Source organism: Globicephala melas, chromosome X (assembly GCF_963455315.2).
Source record: "Globicephala melas chromosome X, mGloMel1.2, whole genome shotgun sequence".
Classification (NCBI taxonomy): Eukaryota; Metazoa; Chordata; class Mammalia; order Artiodactyla; family Delphinidae; genus Globicephala; species Globicephala melas.
In genome coordinates this window covers 92,760,313-92,778,083 of record NC_083335.1, presented here as the reverse complement: position 1 = coordinate 92,778,083, position 17,771 = coordinate 92,760,313, and the positions used below count along the sequence as shown (strand labels likewise).

Here is a 17,771-nt window from a genome sequence, read left to right as displayed (position 1 = left end):
GGTTATAGAAGGGATTTGTGTGGGAATTAGGAGTCTCAGCCATGAGGCCAGGAACACAGGGTGAGCTCCCCAGAGGTCCTCCCAGAGACGGGAAGGATCCCTACCACTCTAGGAATTGGGTTTTCATAGGGGCTAGTCACCCTTACCATCATGGGGTTCTCTCTCCTCTAGGTTTCTGCTTCGATTAGAGTGATAACCTAAAACTCAAATATGATCAAGCCACTCGCCTTTTTAGAAGAACCTGCATTTTTATACATGTTCTTAGATAAAGTCCAAACTTCTTAACCTGGCTCATGGGGCCTTGTATGACCTTCATACCCACTCTGTTCCTCTATTCTCATTCCCACCATCCTCTATTGGTCCACAATAGGGACTCTGGATTTTTCCTCCACCACACTCTCCACACTACCATGTACCCCGTGTGCAGATAGCCATATGCCCTGCTGACTGTGAGCTTTATGAGGACTGGAACTGTGTTTTCCTCACTTTGTCTCCAGTGTCTGGCACGGTTGATATTCGGTAAACATTAGATGAATGAATAAATCAGTGGTTTCTTCCTCAGATTTGCTACCAGATACAAGAGAAGAGGTGAACTCAGGGGCACAGTTAAAAGCCTTTAGGGGGCTGATGGCCCAGGAATCTTCATAGTAGAGGTTAAGTGTTCTCTAACAACAACACTTAAAAGTGGAGGGAGACCACAATGAGATACCATGTCACATCCACTAGGATGGCTCTAATAAAAAACACAGATAATAGCAAAAGTTGTCAAGGGTGTGGAGAAATTGGGACTCTCATACATTGTTGGTATGTAGTCATTTTGGAGAGTAGTTTGAAAATTCCTCAAAAATTTAAACACAGAGTTACCATATGACCCAGTCATTCCACTCCTAGGTATATACTCAAGAGACATAAAAACACATGTTCACACAAAAACCTGCACACAAACACTCATAGCACCATTATTCATAAGAGCCAAAAATAGAAACAACCCAAATATTCGTCAAATGCTGAATGGGCAAACAAAATGTGGTATATCCATACACTGGAGTATTATTCAGCAGCAAAAAGGAATGCTACAATGTGGATGAACTGCAAAAACATTATGCTAACTGATAGAAACCAGTCACAAAAGGCTACATATTATATGATTCCATTTATATGAAATGTCCAAAATAGTCAAGTGTAGAGAGACGGAAAGAATAGTGATTGCCAGATGCTGAAGAGAGGGGGTCATGGGCAGTGACTGCTAGTGGGTATGGGGCTTCTTCTTGAGTGATAAAAACATTCTAAAATTAGATAGTGATGGTAGTTACACAAATGTAAGTATATGATGATATATGTAAAGATATGTAAATTATATCTCAATGAATCTGTTAAAAAACTTGGGGTGGGGAGTGCTCAGATTGGTCCCAGAAAAAAGAGTTGGTCCCACATTCAGAACACGCTACCATACCTACAGTGTTATCCTTTGACAACAATGTGCAGCACTGGAACGACTTGTCTAACAATAAAAGTCACACTGTATTCATTTATATCCCCACACAGCTTGGAACACAGTGAATTATACTGAAAAGGTTTTGATTTATTGATCTGATAAGAGAAATTCCTAATTTTCTTTTTTTTTTTTTAGGGGTTTCTCTAACAACTCATTCTTTTTTTTTTTTTTTTAACATAGTTACTGGAGTAGAATTGCTTTACAATGTTATGTTAGTTTCTGCTGTACAACAAAGTGAATCAGCTATATGTATACATATCTAATTTTCTTTATTTTCCATCAAAAATATTCAATACTTTGAGTATGCAGCACAATTTCATGTACCCCATAACTCAGTCTATTCTTATGGATGAAAATGATGAATTCCCTCAAAATGCTAAAATTGTTTTGTTGAAAAACAAAGCAAAGCATGGTCTAAATTTATTTAGGACAACCATTGAAAGAGGCTTGCATTGTTTACTGATCTGCATCTGCTTCATACACAAAGAGCTTTTATACCAAGGCCAACTATTATTGTTTTCTTTCTTTATCATGGAACCTTTCCTGAATTCATGGCTCTGAGCAAACACAGTTTAGCGCATAAATGTAGATCAGCAACTCCCTTTATTTTTGTTGATCTTGTATGATACTGAAATTCCCATTAACTCTTTCTCCCATCCGTGATATTACAGACTAATTCCTATCACTTCTCTAAAGCAAATAAGAAATGGCTTGTGATCAAAAACATTTTATAGAAATTACACAACCCATTCAGAAAAAAGAACAATATTGCCATATATGGATGGAAGCATGAAAACATTCATATTTGGGGGGGGAGGTTAAAGGCTTAATATACAATAGAAAAGAAAAGATATAGCAATGTCAGTTTAATGTCTGCTTCTGAATCTGAAAAATGATACTAGGATAGAAGAACTTAGAATTAGAAATTAGAAATTGTTCAGTTGGTTTTCATTACACGTGGCCTTAGTGGACTTATAAAACCAAACTACAGCCCACAGCCAGACAGTGGTTTATCAATGGCTCTGGATCCCTTGGTCATTTTCCAACTTGATCTCCAGCCCCAGGAGACAGGGGCTGTCTTCTCAAGAAGTCTTTCCTCTCTCAATCAAAATGATCTTTTCTGGAATTCTACCATTAAAAATTAGTATCTTTAAGTCTTTAAGGGTTTTTCTACTTAGTAGAGCCCCCTATTAACCTAAAAATTGCCCTATCGTGGCCTCAGTTGGCAGTCTGTGCCAAGAGAATTGGAGCTCAGAAAATATACAAGACCCAGTTGATTTTGCATTAGACAGGGCTTCTTCTCAGACTCCCAAGCTACTCTGACAGCCCTTAGATATGCAGCCCTTTTCCAGTCCCACCCACAATGGTGAGAGGGAGTTATTTCTGAGGACCCATCTTGCTGGAATTTCCTCAGTTAGACGGGTGATAGACGTGACCTGAGTGCTCTGTGGTTTGTATAAAGTGAAGATAAAGAATCAAACCTCCACTTGGGTGACTGTGTCCACCACTGAAGCCAAGGAAATGACTAAGAGTGGCATATCTGTAAGTTTGAGTAGCAATTTATTAAACAATAATTGGTATTTTGAAGATCATTTTAAAGGTAATTAAAAGCCATATATTCAGGCCTTTCATAAACCTCTTCATCTCATGCCAAATGAAGAGAACTTAAACAAAAACAGTTTATAAGCCTTAGGATTTTATGATTCTTCTCTAGTCTCTCTTCCTATAGTTCCCTCACTCAGCTTCAATCTATCCCCTCTCTCCATGCTTTATGCATATTTTCTTTCTTCTGGAGGCTGCCCTGGTTATAACTCTTTTATTACTTTCTTCTCCAACTATCCTTCTAGCTTTTCCTCCCTCTTCCTCTTTTTTCTTTCTTCTGCTCATTCTACCTTTGCCTCAAATAACATAGTATGAAGCATATGTGTTTAGAAATAGTTGTTTTTTATTAACTTTTGTTAACTTTTTTTATTAACTTTTTTATTTTTTTCTTAACTTTTGTTTTAGATATTGTATCTTTTAGTTCTAGAATTTTTATTTGGTTTTATTCCATAGATTCTATGCTAAGATTTTCTATTTATTTATTGCAAGTATATTTTCCTTTAAGTCACTGAACATAGTTATGATGGCGAGTTTAAACTTCCTGTTTGCTAATTCTAATATCTGGGTTGCCTTGAGGTTAGTCTTCTTTGATTGTCTTCCCTCTTGAAAATGGGTGACGTGTTTTTTGTTTGTTTGTTTGCTTTTGTTTTTTTTTTTTGCGGTGCGGGCCTCTCACTGTTGTGGCCTCTCCCGTTGCGGAGCACAGGCTCCGGACGCGCAGGCTCGGCGGCCATGGCTCACGAGCCCAGCCGGTCCGCAGCATGTGGGATCTTCCCGGACCGGGGCACGAACCCGTGTCCCCTGCATCGGCAGGCGGACTCTCAACCACTGCGCCACCAGGGAAGCCCTGGGTGATGTTTTTAATTCTTCACAACTCAATTAATTTTGTATTATATCCTGGACATTCTGAATGTTATGGGGACTCTGAATTCTGTTATATTCCTCCAAAGATTGTTTCTCTTTTTAAGCAGGCAATTAAATTGGTTGGACTTAAACTGCAAACTCTATCTCTTAGGTAGTATCTCAAATCTCAATATAATTATTTTGTCCTTAGCTGGGATACTTTGTGTCTTCCCTGTGTCCGTGGTTCAGGGGTCAGCTGGAGGTTTGGGCAAAGGATACACATAGAATTTAGACTTTCTATTCTCTGGATAACTTCATTCTAGGATTTTTCTCTCACACTCTAGTGACTGTGGGTATGAGTTGCCCTGAACATTTCAGGCTAGAAAAACTGGATTTTCTTTCTTTCTTTCTTTCTTTTTTTGACTATGCTGCAACACACAGCTTGCAGGATTTTAGTTCCCTGACCAGGGATCGAACCTGGGTCATGGCAGTGAAAGCACCAAGTCCTAACCACTGGACTACCAGGGAATTCCCAAAATGGATTTTCTATGGGAGTTTTAACAGCCCTCTGCAGTGCTGACTACAGCCTAATCTCAGGCTAAGAGCTATAAACAGCAGAAGCTCATTCCATGTTTTCCCTGCTTCCCAAGGTTGATTTCCCCAGTGGAATTTTCTTATTTTTGCTCACTCTCCAGAGCCTTCAGGTAGCTGGGGTTTCTTTGTGTGTTTTTTTTCCCCAGAGTTTATAGCTGTTATCTATGGGAAAGTTAGTCCAGTAGGAGCTTACTCAACCATACTGGGAGCAGAGACACCTTTTCTTGATTTTTGAAATGATATGAGTTCAGCCTTTCCTGTGTCTTTCTCTAAAAGAATGCTAATTTACATTGTAGTTCAGAGCCCTTGATTGATTTTTTGGGGTCAATGACCTTCAATAATGAGACAGTTCTATAGCCCAATCTAGGGAAGGGTGTTACATCAAGCTTCATTTCAATTTATTCAACAAAATTTATTGTCCTCCTGTTATGAGGAAAACCTTGGGTTGCTTGCTGTGGTTGTCTAGGGACCATCCTTGAATTTTTGTGGGAGGAAGGAAAACATGACTACCAGAATGATTATATGCTTAGGAGGAAAGAAAGATCTCCTTATCTTTGAGAAACACTGATTCTGTATCAGGTAATCATTTTACAAATGCTCTCTTGTTTAACCCTCATAACTCTGCCAGGTGGATATTATTGTCCACTTTTTATAGATGAGAGAAGTGAGGCTCAAAGCCTGCACAGCTGGTAATTTTCATAGGCTTTTGATAAGAAAAATGAGTCAATGCTAAAAAAAATTAGGTTGCTCATCATACTGTGTTCTCAAAAATAATATTAATAATGATAGTAAAAATAACAGCATCCAAGTGCTACTTTTGCTCTTAGCAAAAAGGGATTGTGACTCAGTACGGCCCCTGATTTTTGACTGACAAGGTTCCATAAATGCTAAGTATAGTTTTCTATTAAGATTGAAACCTATGAGAAAAAAGCCATGGGCTGACCCATCTTCAAAGTGTCCATTTAAGATTATTTTTTGTCAGCCAGTTGGCTGACGGGCTGTGTTAGACAATGGATAGATATTGTATTCTGTCTGAAACCATAGAATTGGAGTAAGAAAAGAGCGATTCTGCATTTATTTGGCTTGTCTACTGCCCGGGAGCCCAAGCTGCAGAGAGCATTTATTTCATTTTAACAAATGGGTGGCACCTCCCTGTTTCAGGCTGGAAGAAAACCTCTGTTCTGGCCTCAGTGTGATGAGGAACATTGGTGATGGAATATCCAGTGTGAGCCATTGTCCCCACGCTGGGCAAAAATAAACATTCTGGGGAAATTCTAAGGGAATATGTTCAGTTAATGGTAGGTTTATCTAATACTGGATTTTTAGAAAATATTGACTGCTTCATGTTTTACAAAGGGAACTTGCGGACAACAGAAAGTGAGCTCCCTATTGAATTGAATAATGTCTCCGTTAAGAGATGAGAATACAAGAAGAGATGTGTAAAGCACAGTTGAAAGAAGGAAGTAATAAACCTGACTTAGACAACAGACAGCAGCCTCAGCCTGGGCAGTTGGAGATACTGGGAAAGCATTGGTTTTCAATTTCCAACCCACTTAGTCATGGAAGCACTGTGGCCTGTAGTGTCGCATTTCTCTGCCAAGTTCTGCAGCTCACTTTGCGGTTAGTCATTTGAGCTTGGGGAAGTCATTTCACCTCTCTGAGTGTCAGTTTCCCCACCTATAAAGCAAAGCAGCTGGATTATGTTATCTTTTAGATCCCTTCCAGTTTTAACTTTTAAGTAACCAACAATCTTTCTCTACTTTCATACCCAGGTTTTTTGTTTTGTTTTGTTTTGTTTTTGTTTTTTGTTTTGCGGTACGCGGGCCTCTCACTGCTGTGGCCTCTCCCGTTGCGGAGCACAGGCTCCGGACACGCAGGCTCAGCGGCCATGGCTCACGGGCCCAGCCACTCCGCGGCATGTGGGATCTTCCCAGACCGGGGCACGAACCCGTGTCCCCTGCATCCTCTCAACCACTGCGCCACCAGGGAAGCCCTTATACCCAGGTTTTTTTCTCACTCTATCCAAGAGTCAAGAATTCTACATGTGGGAAAGCAAAATGGCATCAGAGTAGATGAATGAGTCAAAACTTTTGAATTAGAATGGAAGCAAAATAAAAGCAGGAAAAATACATCTTTCTCACCTGAACTAGAAAATAGATGGCAGGTGATAAATGAATAGACTTTGGACTACTCTCTGACTGTAAACTTACCTAAACTTTCATGTGAAACTAACAGTTCACTTTAAATATCTATGAGTTCTAACAGAGAAGAGCAGGCAGCTCAGATAATGAAGGTCAGAAACTAATGCCCAAATCCCACTGCTTTAGAATGTGCTCAAAGACAGCATCAAATACATGAAGAGGAACAAACACATTTGTCCCACCCATGACCCTGTCAGTAGCAGGCTTGTCCAGTGGTGGACATGGCTGGAATCCAAAGGTCAAATAGACCCAGAGGGAAGGACACACAATTTGGGGAGGTCCCAGTGTGACCTTGATGGAATAGATAGAATAAGCAGTTCAGGCTTAAAAGGCTGAGATCATGGATTGCTTTTGAACCATTATAGCTTTGAGATGCTTTGGTGGTAAAGGCACTGGTGGTACCATAGCAAAGAGGCAAGGTTGTTTGTTTCCTGAGGAAATGGTATTTCTCAGAGCATTCCTAGAAGCCAAACCTATCCTGTCTCAGTTTTTTGGTTTTCTAAGGGACAGACAAATCCTCCCTCCAGCTGTATAGAGAGTGAATGAATCAAACACCACTGACTGAAAGAAACCAAACAGACATGAAAGAAGAAGAAAAAAGAGAGGGCAGCAAACCCTGGTAATAATATTGCTGGTCAGATCTTGAGTTATTGGCAGAAGCATTCTCTTCAATATGCATGTCTTATTTTTGCTTGTCCCAAAAGCAGACCTTGAGATGAAGACTTGGATGCAGATCCCACGAAGCTCAAATGAGGGAGTGGGAGAAGTGGGACAGGAAAAAGAGCCAATGTGGGTTATCCTTGTGGGCAACTGGAGCTCAAATCCCTAGGAACTCTCTGAGAAACTGTGTAGAAACCTATGTCAGTTTCCTAAGGCTGCTGTAGTAAATAATCGCAAACTTTGTGGGTTAAAACAACGAGACTTATTCTCTCATAGTTCTGGAGACGACAAGTCTGAAATCAAGGTATCAGCAGGATTGGTTCCTTCTTGAGTCTCTGAGGAAGAATCTGTTCCCTGAGTCCCTCCTAGCTCCTGGTGGTTTGCCAGCACTCCTTGGCTTGTAGATGCATCACTCCAATTTCTGCCTCTGTCTTCATGTCACCTTCTCTGTCTTCTCATTTCTTCTTTTGTAAGGTACTTGTCATTAGATTTAAGACCCACACTAATCCAGGATGATTTCATCTCAAAATCCTTAACCATGTCTGCAAAGACCCTTTTTCCAACTAAGGACACACTCACAGGTTCCACTTGGACATCTCTTTTGGGGGGTGGCCACCATTCACCTTATTACAGGGTACCTTAGAATTATCCCACTGAGGAAGCTGGAATATGTAGTCCACTGATTCTGATCTCCTATTGGTTAGATATTGCCCCTATGGAAAAAAAAAGAGAAAGAAACCAAAAAACGTTTAAGACTCTGTGCTTCCAATGCAGGGGGTGTGGGTTCGATCCCTGGTCAGGGAATGAAGGTCCCACATGCCGCGTGGTGTGGCAAAAAAAAAAAAGCGCCTATGAGGGCGTCAAATCTCCTGCCCTTCTGGGCTGTCTTTGCTTAGGGCTGAGCAGTCTCCTTTGATGCTACTGAAATTCCCAAGACAGAGAAGCAGAGAGAGGCGGGTGCTTGAGGTGGGAAGCAACACGAACACATGGGAACTGACAAGCCCAGTTGCAGGGGACCTGAGAAGTGAACCAGGGGGATGTGAGGCATCAGTAGTGACCGCTACAAGGCCAAACAAAACAAAGACCCTGGATGAGGTGACTGCCAGGTCAGTTGGTGTGAATGGATGCAGACGACGTGGGAAGGCTGGGCAGGGCTGGAGAGAGCAGCACGAGACTAAGATCCCAGCACAGCAGCAGGACTTGTGCAGACTCAAGCATGCCATCCCTATGAGTCCCTGAGCAGTACTAGGCCCCCAGGCAGTGCTGGAATGTTTACTTGAGGAACTGCCCAGCTTCCCTGGAAAAGCCATCCAAAGGCTCAGGTGGTGTCCATTAGGTCCTGCAGCCTTGCCTTACTTCAAGAACTTTTTAGGTGGGTCTCAGCAAGGACTTCAGAAGTTGGCCAAATCCTTACGGTTTGGTAAGGTGTTTCCTGAACATCTGTCACTGGTGAAGACCCCAACCATTTGAAGGCACAGAGACAGACTCCATCCCTGGAGGAGAACAGGGAATGGCAAAAGGCAGACAGGATGCTCAGGTCCAAACTGATAACTCTGGCTTTAGGACAGGGCTTTGTTCTGGGTGAAGGGAGAAGAAACAGGAAAATAACTAACCAAAAATAATGGTGGGGTCCTGGGTAGAATTCGAATCCTGCTGGCTAATTCAAGTGCCTGGAAGAGGAAGGAAGAGTCAGCACGATGACCCAGAGGTTTCACAAGGTCTGGGGCTAATCTGGGCCCCAGGCCTGCCCTCTGCCATGTAGGCCACAGGCCCGAGTTAGGATCCTGGCACCTAGACAGGACAGCATTGGTGTCATCAGGCTAGGTGGCCAGGTCAGGGATTATTAGAACGTTTCCCTCATTTTTTACCTACCTGAATTCTGTCTGAATCCCAAGCCCTTAAAGCAGATGGCATTTTCTCACCATCCTGCCGCACCGAACCTTCATGAATCCTTGGGGCTGGGGAAGGGATACATATTTTCCTACTCCTTACTGCTGCTTCTAGGTTATTTTGTCCCTCCCTTTTCCCTAAAGCACTCCGACTCTTGGAAGCAATCGTAGACCACATTCCCCATTGCTGCTCTGTGCTAGTTCAGGTCCTCTGAGAAGCTAACACCAAGACAAGATTAGATGTGCGAGAGATTTATTGGAAGAACCAACTTGGAGGGAAAAAATGGAGAGAGGGCTGGAGGAGCCAGAGCATGCGGGTCTAACCCTGCAAAGGAGAGGAAGGTTGGGTAGGAAAAGCCTTCGATTTTATTGCATGCCTGAAAACGTTTTGGTGAAGCTGATGGGGAACTCTGGAGCCAAAGCTGCATCTCCCAGGAGTGTTTCTGCTTTCATACCCCTGCGGTGCTCACTTTCTGGCTGGGAGCAGCCAGTGAGGGGCAGGGCTTCAGCAGGTGATGGATTTCAGAGCACAGCAGCTGGGGCCATAGGTCAGTGGCACTGGCCACAGTCAGAGGTCTGAGAGGGGCATTCTCACGGCCGCTGCAGTCTCCTCGTTGTAGTCACCTTCTGTCCTCTGACCAGACACACCCCACCTTCACCCCACACTTTCACTGAAGACTTTACCACCAAGATCAGTGTCTTACTTTCCACCGCTACAACTTTAATTCTTGGTCATTTCAACATACACATGGGGAGTCCTTCCAACATTCTGGCCTCTCATTTCCTTGACACCCTCACTTCCTGTGGTCTTCACCACCTTCATCAATGAGCCGTTGCCAAGGTCTCATTACCAAGGATTGCTCCGTTCCCTAACATTCGTTTCAAGCCTCCCACGTTCCTACCTCCTATCATCCCCTCTCACTCTCTCTTGCGTTGTGACTTCAACCAACCTTGGGCCCCCTTAGGTCCCCCAGTCCTGTTACTGTGCCAACTTTTCACCACCCATTATCCCCTTCATTTCCTCCATCTCCACCTTTTTTGTTAGAGTCCACAGTATTCACCATACATACCACTCCTTGTACACAGTGTCAACTCCTTGTACATTCTCTCAACTCCATCATTTTGCTTGCCTTTGCTAAGCCAGCTCAGCCTTGTTTAATTCCAGCTGCCATCTTCCAGCCCAGCTCCTAAAGAGCTGAAGGTGGCTGGCGAAAAACACTCAACCATTGCTGACCGGTCTGACTTGAAGTTTACCACGGCAGACGTCAAGTGCGGCTTCAGTGCAGCCAGGCAATCGTACCCCATTTCCCCAATCAATTTGCTCTCCCCTCGCCCTGAGATGACTATTTCATGCTTTCTCATCTTTCCTCAAAACCCCAGAAATCCCACCCCCCATCCTCCTTCTCAGCTGGTGACCTTGTTTCTTAGTACCCTGAGAGAGAAGCAATCAGGAGAGAACTTTCCTACTGCCCGCCACCATATCTGTCTGCCTTCCTGCATTTGTACTCACGATTCTGACTTTTTCCCCTGATACACGGACAAACTGTGTTCTTCTACCCAAGGCCAACACCTCCACGTATGAACTGGATCCCATCCCCCGTTGCTCAGTCAAGGTTTTGCTCCTGCAATTATGTCGTCTCTCTCTCTTCCATATTTCTCTCCCTCCTGAATCATTTCCATCAGCGTAAAAACACCTGCTATCAAAAATAAATAAATAAATAAATAAGACCTCCCCGATGCACACACCTTTCCAACTACCACACGTTTCTCCCCTCCCCTTTATAGTACAACTCCTTTACAAAGTTGTCTATACTTGCCATCTTCGCTTCCTCTCCTCCCATGACTCTTTTTTTTTGCGGTACGCGGGCCTCCCACCGCCGCGGCCTCTCCCGTTGCGGAGCACAGGCTCCGGACGCGCAGGCTCAGCGGCCATGGCTCACGGGCCCAGCTGGTCCGCGGCATGTGGGATCTTCCCGGACCGGGCACGAACCCGTGTCCCCTGCATCGGCAGGCAGACTCTCAACCACTGCGCCACCAGAGAAGCCCCTCCCATGACTCTTGAACCCTCTCTAGTCTGGTGTCAAGGAAATGAGAACCATTTTTCCAGCCCCACTGTTTGATCTGCAGCAAACATTTCACAGTGTCAGCCTACTTTCCTGCCTCTGATATTCTTCTCGCAGTAGGTCATCCCGTCCTCAGGAGGCTCCTCCTGGGTAGAGAACCCCCAGATTCTAGCACCTGCTTGGTCTGGGGCTGGGCTGACCCAGGCTCGTCTCCTCCCAGGACCCTTTGGTAGGGCACCCAGGGTGTGTATAGATGTACGAACTTGATGGGACACCACTTAGACTCACATGGAGAAGCCATACTGAGTCCCCATCTTACCCTGGACATTCCTGTGCTCACAGTTTCCACACCCCACCCTTCACTCCAGCAGTAAAGAAAAATGGGTCCCTCTGAGGGCCCCTCTGTGTTCACAGTTCCAGGACCTACCCACCACCCCATGGCCAAAGATGAACATCTGTTCTGCCTGGACCTGGGTCTGGTACACGCTTTTACACGCCCCAACTTCACTTCTCTTTTAGAAAACATGCGAGCTCTCCTTTGCGGGTCTTCCCAGGCATGGGAAGTGGAGAGACAAGTACATAAGAAATAGCAAAGCGACAGGTTTAATAAGTGTTTGTTAATCAACTCCTCCATGTTAGGCGCACGTTCACAGCAGTGAGTGAAACAAGCGAATTCCCATCCATATGGGTATTGCATCAAATGTTTATCTGTCTACCTATCATCTGTCTCTCTAGCAATCATATATCTTATCTATCTGTCTATCGAAGCCAATAATATAATTTTCTCACAAAGAGCAGTACAAGCTAAGTGAAGGAAAACATGTTCTATGATCGGGTGCCCTCCCTTCAGACCCCAAACCAGCTTTCACACTTGCTTGTCTATTGTACTCCCTCAGTAGAAACAGCCCATTTGTCCATGAGCTCAAGTGGGTCATGATTTCCAGTTCTGTGCATTCTTGCATCTACAATAGCCACCTTGTGAGCTATAGGGCCATTACAATTAGCTCCACATCATCATTAAAGAATTTCTGGCTCAGAGACGTTAAGCAAGTTTCCTGAGGTCAGTCAGGACCTCAGTCGTTGAGCTGATAGTTGAAGACCAGGATTCTAAATTCACATTGGATGGTTTTCCAGGTCTTATAGGCCATAAAGATTCTTACTTTCCCAGTACCTCGTAAAACATAATAGGCGTATCTAAGGTTTGTTTCTGTAGCTGTATTACCTGCACAGGAGTACTTGTTGGCCTTGTGCTGACCACAGGGAGTAGTAAAGTCCACACTTACCTGTTTTCCTTCTTCTTGAACTCAAAATAGTGCCTGAGTAAAGATGGCCACACTGCACTTACACTTATCCCAAGCAGTAGGAGATAAGGTATGCAGTGTTGTTCTTTAGTTCTTTACTAAGTAGTCATCCAGATTATTTTATTTCCAATTTATAATCATGCTTATTTTTGCTATTCAAGAATGAGACCATGGTAGTATTTACTGAGAAGCTCTTGATAAGTGTTATTCTAAGCACCGCACAGATACTACAGTTCATACTTTGTTTTTAATCATGTTAGTTTCAGGCATGTAATTCTGAGGTATATATTATATGTATTACCAATCTCTAGCCCCTACCTAATTCTGTTCTCCGATAGATAAATATCTTTATTCTTCAGGATCCCCCAACACTTGATGAAGAAACATTAAGTCAAAGCATGTAGCCTCTAGGGGGAGCTCAAGACTTCTCTCTCTCTTCCATCTATCCTCTGGGAAGGATGAGGACTGAAGAGATGCGTGAGTGGGTGAGATGGGTGAAGGCAAGGACATTATTGGGCCCAAGTGTGGGCAGGTAGCCTTTGACTGTGCCTTGCCTGGAGGTTAGGGGGCATTGTATGTGCATAATGAGGGTCTTTTGACCTTCCCTCGGGATGCAACCTTTTGAAAATTCTCGCATATGGCTGACATCATAAAAGGGGCCCTTTCCACAGCCAAGGAACCACGGCAGGAAATGGACGGGGCAGAGGAAAGGATGACACATGGACATGTGTTAGTCTGGGCTGTAATCTAGGGAAGCAATGGAGTCCTATGACTTACCACGACCCAGCCCCGCTCTCTACATCCAGGGGTTCGACACAGGGCTGAATGGGGGTTGAGGGTCAAAGCCATATGGCATCAAGCAGAGAGACTTTGCCTGGAAGTCTCTCCACTGAGCTCTTAGGGGAGCCTAGTAGGGCCGTCCGTGGCCACAGTGGGCTAATGTTTGTGGACTTGACAACCAGGAGACCTGACTCACCCCTTCATTAGTAACACAAGTAACCCGAACCAACACAGCAATTCAACTCACAGTGTAGAAAATGTGCCCGGAGGGAAAAAAAAATGACATAAACATAAATACAATACTGTGTGTTTATGCAAATGAGCTATAAAAAGTATATCTTGAGTAAGGTTGCAAGTAATGTATTACCTAGCAAAATAGAACTCTATATATGTCTATATATATATATACTTTAACCAAAATGAATGCACGTGTCATGGAATCCAGTCCATGGCCTGGAGCTCAAAGGGCTGGGACCCATGATCATTTACTGAATCGGATCTGCCAATTCAGTGGATCTTCAGGGATGGGAAGTTCACTTAGTGGGAAGAAGGACGTTCCAGGGGAGAGAAGCAGAAAGCCTTTAGCTTCTCTGGGCCCCTGTCTTAGTCTGAATTCCCTCCAAACAGATGCTGAGTGGAGGACTTGGGTGTAGGTCATTTATTTGTGAGGTGGTGTCAAGAAGCGCAAGTGAGGGGATGCGGAGAGTGATAAAGGCAAGGGTGGGAAGGTAATAGATGTGAGTTCATGAGCAGATTACCACTCGGGGCAACTAGGGTTCGATCCTGTGGTGGGCCACGCGAGATGACACATGGTTCACATCTCGGAATCTCCTCCCTGGAGGACGGGAAGGCTGGGGCACTGATGCACCAACTCCCACCTCCCACTGTCGAGGGTTCTCCCCTTGGGCATCAACTTACCTGCCCTTCTGGGTTGGTTGTGCCCATGATATGAGTTTGCTCAGTACTCTTGAGGTGGGAAGCTGTTAGTGTGCCCAGGATTGTCCAAGACTTCAGGAACATGGGCTGGGGCATCAACACCATGCTCATATCAAGACTGAGACTAGTTAGTCTAGATGACCTCCACAGCTCCTCCCAGCTATTATATTCAATGCTTCTCTGATGTATGGAGTTGCCTGCACCATGGGTTTTCTACCCTAGGTGATGGGGAGTTGCCCGTCTCTAGAAGTAACCAAGCAGACACTTGATAAGCACTTGGAGAGAATGTTGTAGCGTCAGATATGCGATTGGAATGAGGGACTTTTAACACACTTACTGTCTAAGGCTGAGTTCCTGGGAAACAGACCCTGCGATGAGGATTCAGGTGTGAGTGATTCCTCAAGGAAATGCTCCCTGGGGAGGGCAGGAAGGGAGTGGGAGAAGCAGGATGAGAGGGGAAGGAGGCCAAGCAAGGGTTCCATGTTGGGGAAGGTCCCAGCCTCAGCCTGATCCCACGGGGGAGCTCTGCAGTATGTGCTACACCTCCGATTCTGTGGGACTCCAAGCAAGGGAGCTGGGTTTTCATATTCCCTCACCCATCAGTCATTAGCTAAGGGCCATCCCAGGAGGACATAAGTTCTAGGCATATTTAGCTCTCCATGCGTATGGGCAGAGTAGTTGCAGTGGCCTGAGGACAGTCGTCTGAGGAGAGCAGGTGTAGGCAGTCAGGAGCAAAGGCACCATGCAGCCAGAGGGGCGTCCAGAGACAACAGCACGAGGAATCCAAGGGGACACTGTCACTGCCTGCTACAGTTACTAAGAGGATGGCAGTCATACTCGTGTGTGGGTTTTCTCTGTTTCGCTATAGGTTTACAAGGTCTGGTGGGCAAAGCCTTGGCCCCAGGGCTCCGAAAGTCCTGTCTTTGGCCTACTCTAATGCTGCAGATAGCCGCCATGCAGGAGACTCAGCATTTCAGAGCTTGGACTTCCAGAATCCCATGTTGCTGAAGAGGGCAGCCCGGGGACTTTTTTTTTTGTAGACTGGAAATAAGAGTTTATAAGGTACAGAAAGAATGACCCCAAGCCCTCATGCAAACTATGTGGAATCTCTTCAGTCTGAAGTAGATTTGGGACTAAAGACAGTACAAATATTTCTGAAATAAAGGGATAAATCTAGCTATACAGAGATGCAGCGTGATGCTGTCATAAAAAATCCACTTTTGTCCACGCCACAGCCCTGAACCTCCTGTGCAGTCGATCAGAGACCCTGATAAATCTGGGCTGCTAGAAATGCCAACCAGCTCATATGTTTTCAGTGAGCGATGACAGGGAGCCAAATTGCTTTAGTCCGATTAGGGAAGGGCCTCTGACTGTAAAATATACTGTGTGAAAAAAAATATTGAGTTTTAGTTCGCTGACACATCAATTTAAGAGAGTTATGGCTCTCACACGGAGGCCAAGCAGGTATCTCCCCACATGTATGTGCAATAAAAATTAATTGTGGTCTTTTATACAGGGCGCTGTTCTCACTTGTGGGATCAGAGGGTGACCTGAGCGTCACCTCCAGTGGCAAGCTGCAACACTGGAGGTGGTGGTTCTTTTCCCGGAAGCCACAGAGGGAAACAAACGCCAAAAACCACGAACAAGTTTCACGTGTAACGTTCTGAATTTTAAAAAGATATGCAGCCATGTCATGTCCATATTTTTTCTGAAAGTATATATATGTTTGATGGGTATAATATGTGTGTATCTATCAGGGTTAGGACAAGAAAACAGAAAGTTCAGCACGTCTTTCAAATGAATTCAGGGAGCTGGTTACAGGAAATGGAAGAGTGAAAAAGCCAAACAGAATGATCAGTCAGCCCAGGGGTTAGCAACAGCAGGAAGTGGCTACCACTTTGAGGGCTCAGGGGACACAAGGAAGAGGGGGTTTTATGGAGAACAGGAGCAGAGGCCATCCAGGGAACCTTGAACCATGGTGGAAGCATCCCAGGGAGCTGTAGCCACAGAGGGAGGAGCTGGGTTATCTCTGCTGCCAGAGGTGCTACAGGAAGCGGAGAATGAGGGCGTAAAATACCCTGGCTTCTCCCTTCCTCCTGCCCCTAGTGACTCTCAATGGCCAAACTGAGCTGGAAGCCGGAGGGCAAGGGAGTCTGGGAAATGTAGTTCCCTGTGATACAAAACACAACTGGGGAACGCACCAGGAAGGGCAGTTGATAGGCATGCTATACATGTAAATCTCCTTTTGTTGCTTTGGATCCCAGTTTGACGAACCTGTAAGACTCTGCTGACTGTGCGATTTGGAGAGAAGGGAGTAGGCCTGATGTTCAGTTGACTGTGGCGTCTTCAGCTTGGGAATGTCTTGTACCTGGTTGGCATTGCACGGTGGCAGGGCCCTTCAGAACGGGCCTCCAGATGTGGACAGACATGCCACACATCACAGGGTGATATTTTAGAAGTGCTTCCTAGCAGACCTCCCTTCCTTGTGAGTCAATCCCTTTGACCACATACACCCTGTTCATTGTTGATGCCAAGATGAGCTCCACCTAGAACAAAGAATTCCACATCTTCTTCTGAGATCAGGTGGCAAGGTAGAGAGAAGGGAGTCAGGAAGAGCTGGACGAAGCAGTGAGATGCCAGGGCCTGGCTTCCCAGCGGGCAGGGAGAGAGTGAGACCCCAAATGTAGTGGAATAAGGAAGCCAAAAATAGAGGACTTTTGCTTCACTTCTTATTGGGCCTCTGGGAGGAGGCCACCTCACTGGGGGCCCTGCACCATCATGGGGATGTCACAGCAGAAAACAAAGCTGTCACGTGTAGGCAGAAAGGTGGCTTTGGAGCCGTCTCAGCTCCTGTGTGGTGTGGCAGGGTTTTGGAAGTTCCCAGTTCATCCAATGTGGTCACAGAGTGTAGCAGGGTTGAGGGCAGTAGCCATACGTTGGCCCTCCATGGGTGACAAGGTGACCCTCACAGTAGTGGCTCAGGAGTGGAGGAGGAAAACACCAGAGGCAGATGAAGGGGGTAGCTGAGGGCTGAGAGGGTCTGTGGCAGCAGTGACAAAACAGCGAGGTCAAGAGAGCCGGGCCAGGGGACTGCACACCCTGGCCAAGCCAGAAGACCAAACAAGAGTTTTACCACCACTGACTTTAGCAGAAAATGTCAGTCATGGTGCCTCACAGGGACACAGATGTCCCCTCACAACGGGGAGCAGAAATCTTTCCCAGGAAGCACTTCAGCTTCCAGGGAGTTTGGGTTCTCAGCCCGGAGTGCAGAAGCAAGACTAGTGAAATAAGAAAGCACTGTGACTCCACCCAAAAGGGAACACCATGTGGTCTCAGCCTGGATTCTAATTCTCTGGTCCTGCCGGCAGTGGAATGCTGGCGAGTGGGGAAAGTACATTTCGGCATCA

General features: G+C 45.2%; 1 non-coding gene across 1 annotated transcript; it reads right to left on the bottom strand.

Moving 5' to 3' along the window:
* Positions 1–4,396: 4,396 nt before the first annotated feature.
* Positions 4,397–4,468, bottom strand: TRNAE-UUC (transfer RNA glutamic acid (anticodon UUC)). Its single transcript has one exon. It is a non-coding gene; the product is annotated as a tRNA-Glu (tRNA).
* Positions 4,469–17,771: the final 13,303 nt, after the last annotated feature.